Source organism: Pundamilia nyererei, unplaced genomic scaffold (assembly GCF_000239375.1).
Source record: "Pundamilia nyererei isolate P.nyererei 1_Seehausen unplaced genomic scaffold, PunNye1.0 scaffold00027, whole genome shotgun sequence".
In the NCBI taxonomy this organism is placed as follows: Eukaryota; Metazoa; Chordata; class Actinopteri; order Cichliformes; family Cichlidae; genus Pundamilia; species Pundamilia nyererei.
The window spans coordinates 4,286,193-4,290,335 of NW_005187428.1; the positions used below are offsets into that span (position 1 = coordinate 4,286,193).

General features: G+C 41.8%; 1 protein-coding gene across 2 annotated transcripts in view; it reads right to left on the minus strand.

The window, feature by feature from the left end:
- Window positions 1-4,143, minus strand: part of pparab (peroxisome proliferator-activated receptor alpha b) — a 40,019-nt gene that overhangs the window by 29,145 nt on the left and 6,731 nt on the right. The window contains exon 1 of one of the 2 annotated variants that reach the window (XM_013909575.1): window positions 3,085-3,132. The exons of the other annotated variant lie outside the window; for it this stretch is intronic. The gene's annotated coding sequence lies outside the window, so the exon portion shown is untranslated. Of the gene's footprint in view, window positions 1-3,084; window positions 3,133-4,143 lie in introns of those variants that run through there. 2 annotated transcript variants of the gene reach the window in all.

A 4,143-nucleotide genomic window follows, 5' to 3' on the forward strand; every position in this document is an offset into this window, starting at 1 on the left:
TATATATATATATATATATATATATATATAGCCACTGTTGGTAATAACAGAAGTCATCCCCCTTTTACTGACATTTTAAGCCTTGAAGTAGTATGAACTGAATGGAAAAACCCAAGGACAGTCCCTACTGGCTCCAGGGTTGGTGAGCAACAAGCCTGAAGCAAAACAGATCAAAAGCAGATGAGTAACATAAACGAAACCAAAAAAAAGACAAAATGTAAAAACAAGAACACCAAGATAACCACAACGAGCTCAGACTTCTGTCATGTTCAACAGGAAAAACCACATAACAACAGTTATAGGGAAAATATTCACAATACAGTGAATGAAATATTGAGATTCAAGATTCAGTCTAGAGGAACTAAACCCAATCGGATAGTAAAGACCCCGTAAATTCCCACTCTTTCAAAGCACTTTCAAAGCACAACATGAAAAGAGGCCTGGCATCTTAGCAGGAAACTTTACTAAGCTACTCGGTCTTCTACTTTTATCTGAATGGAGGCAGTGTTAGCTCTATTAGCACAAAGTAAACCTATTTAGCATTCAGCTTCTCACTCCTGACCCTCAAGTCTTCCTTCCGAGGATATCCTGTTTCATAAACTATTTTTTTCCCCACTCAGCATCATCTTATTGTAATTCCTCCTTAAGGGGAAACAATAAAGAATCCTCTTGACCACAGCTCGACTAAGATCTAGACAAGCTTTTGTGTAATCGAGTAATTGAGTGACAAGATAAAAATCCCACTTGTAAAAAGGTCACTACTTGCAGCTTCTTCCACAGTGCAGATATTGATCAGTCTGCAGTGGACTAAATGGCAGGGTTTTGTGTCAACATGCCCAGAGCATGCGTGGCTTTGTATTTAAAGAACATAGAAAAAAGGAGCCCTTTACTGAACTCGTGACCTCTCAGCCAGTAGCTTAGATGTAATGGACCACACTAAACCTCATGTTGCCACCAACATGCATAAGAATGTAAACACAGAGAGCGCTGATTAGCATCAGACTGCACAGCTCTGGTGGACTCAGAGAAAAACAGACACACACACGGAGGGTGGAGAGGAATGTCTGTTAAACTACACTTGTGGGTCTGTATCAGCAGTGTGTGAGACAGAGTGAGCATATGAGGCATGGAAAAAAGGAAAACAACGGTCCCTATGGTAACAGAATACCTTTGTCTCGTAGGTCAGGACCTCTCTCTTGTGCTCACTCAGCCAAGCCTACTGAGGGCACTCTGCACACAAGGTCATAAGTATTATTGTGTGTGTGAGCGCGTCTGTGCGTGTGCATGCACTGGGGTTGGAATTAGGGCCTAAAGCAGACAAGAGGGGGTTACGCTGAAAAAAAAAAAAAAAAAAGGCCGCCAACCTCTCAGGTTGCTATAGCAATGCCATGGCAATTATGACACACAACACATGCTTTGAAATCAGAAGTGTCAAGCTGATATAAAAATCAATCAAAGCCATTGTGATTTGCTACAAAAGAAAGAAAAACAAGGGTTGTGTGTAAGTGTATTTGCAAACTGTGATCACACAGCTGGATGTGCGGGTGAAGCATAAATAATCCATACTGTCTGATGGCTTTCTGCTCAGCAGTATCACCCAACCCCCACAAGGCAGCAAAGGGCCACGTTAGACAGACAGGCCATGAAAACTGCTAATAAGCTTTGGCTAAAGTATTTGAAGCTCTGAACGTCACTGAGGCGTGCAGACCACTTTCTTGCTGAAGCAGGTGTGCACAGCCCTCTGAAATCTGCAGGAAAACTACCAATGACCTTGGAGCCTCATTAGTGACACCCATCACTCAGGGGGATCACGTCATCTAATCCCACAAACATTATATACACAAACAAGCACGAGTAACGTGGCCACAGTAAATGTAAGCATCCAGCCTCCATGACTAGCTACCTGGCTGAGAGACACTCAATGAAGCTTGAAGCTTTACAAATCCCACATTAGAGCACGATGCCAAGAAAACACGAATTAAACGGGCAATAATCCAAGACATCAGGAGGTGTGTATGGACTTGTCTCACTAAGGGGTGAAGAAAAAAAATATGTAGTTCTTTGAAAGGCCAGAACAACAAAAACCTGCGATTGGAAATGGAAGAAACCGCCAAACTGCTCACATACAGTGGTAGAACAAAAATGTTTAAAAAGAATTCAGACTAGCTGTTATATATAAAATATGGATATGAAAGTAGAAGTATATGAAAACAGCAAAACAACCAATAAAACATGACAGAGCCCCTACCTTCCTCATCAGCAAAACTTGAAGTCTTCCATGCAGATTTCCAGACAGCAGTTTAACATCCAGCTCTAACAGTTTGTATGATCAGAGTGTGTGCATTTCAGTGTACATGCATGTATGTATGTGTGTGTGTGTGTGTGTGTATTAAAGAGTAGTCCACAGGTTTAATGCTTAACCCATCTATCTCACGGCCTGAAAGCTGTCATGCCTGTAAGGAGGAGTCTACGAGCTAATGGTGGTCATAGAGGAAGAAAATGGGCTGATGGGGCTGCCCCGTACCCCTGCCCCTTTGTTTAAAGAGTTCACCACGATCTTAGTCTCAACCATGCCTGCAGTGTAAACACTCGAGTGAACCCTTATCGCTTGGAGCTGATATGCAGGCCGGCACCCTCTTATCGTTATGGTGATTGACCAAAGTACAGGTCGTGGAAGTGATTGACATTGGACTTTAGCTGTTCCCTGTGACAGATGAGCCACATGACAGCTAACAAAGCTGTCCTATTATTAGGTAACTGACAGTTAAATACTCAGCTAAAGCAAATTTTGTCTGCTATTTTTAGTCCTGAAGATCAATACCAGTGTCTGATCTAATTATATAAAGTTTAATAATTTTGATAGTGACCAAGTGCATTGCACAAATTTTACCTGTTCTGGGGCACATTTCTCCAACCTGTCCATTGTGTCCATTGATTTTTATATAACAGAAAAAACAGTCAGCAGAATCACGGGACACATTAGCTTCTTATTCAAAGCGCCTATTTGAATGTTTGAATGAAAGCAGAAGTTCACTTGAAAATGAGTCAACAGCAGAAGGTGGGTAAAATAGTCCATTACTTTACCTGTTTGTCAGACATGTTTATGGGCAGATAACAAATCCACTGAGATGTTTCTCACTCTTTTGTAAATAGACAGGACGGGAGGGTTACTCAAGATGTTGCCTTGGCTGTCAGCTTGCGAGCTCACGGCTGCACAGAATTGAGAAATAAAACATCAAGTTACACAAACTCTTCTGGACTCCGACCTCTGCGGTGACAACATGTTTAGTGTCAGAATAATAATCAAATGCCACTGCACACTAAAATGAGACAAGCCCTTACGATCTGAAGAGACTCTATGGGCACAAAGCTGCGGTGTGGCATTGTATCAGGTTACCTCAAAGGTCTATGTTGACCTGACCCTTGACCCTGGCTGTTAATATTGCACCACTACGTGGCAGTAAACGTGCCTGCATGCATGTGTTTGGTAGCGTTCAAACAAGAACATGGAAAAGAATGAAATTTTAGATTTGCGGGGCAATCAACTACTAACCATGTTTATTCCTTCTAAAGAGACAGGTACATATACAATGGAGCTGTCCTATAAACTTTATGATATGTGAATAATGGGAGTTTTGGCCAAAGGTAGCTTTTACTACCAGTACCTTTGTGTGTTTTGCTTCTGATAAGGCTTAAGTGTTTGCTATGTTTACATTTTGATACATTTTATTGTGTAACCTGTTAAAACTAGGGATGGGTACTGGTATCGCACCGGTTCTGACATAAACGGTAGTAACCAGACCGAAAAGCAGCGCACATTTTGGTGCTTTATTTCCCCTGAAATGTCATACACTTTGGATTCTAGCCAATCATTTTACCTTTGCAAGTATAGTAGGCGGGCCCAGGTACGTACGTTCTTTTAGAGCAGAGCTACAGATTAAAAATGCCCAAGGCAAAGTGGTCTAAGTCTGGCTGTACTTCACAGCAAAAGATGCAAACTCAGCAGCCTGCAACAGGTGCTTTAAGGTGATACTGTGCAAAGGAGGCAACTCCTCGAATCTAATGAAGCACCTGGCGACGTATAGCGTATTTTTAAAAGATGAGAAATGCACCGTATTTGATAGCTTGCTGCGAGACCTCACA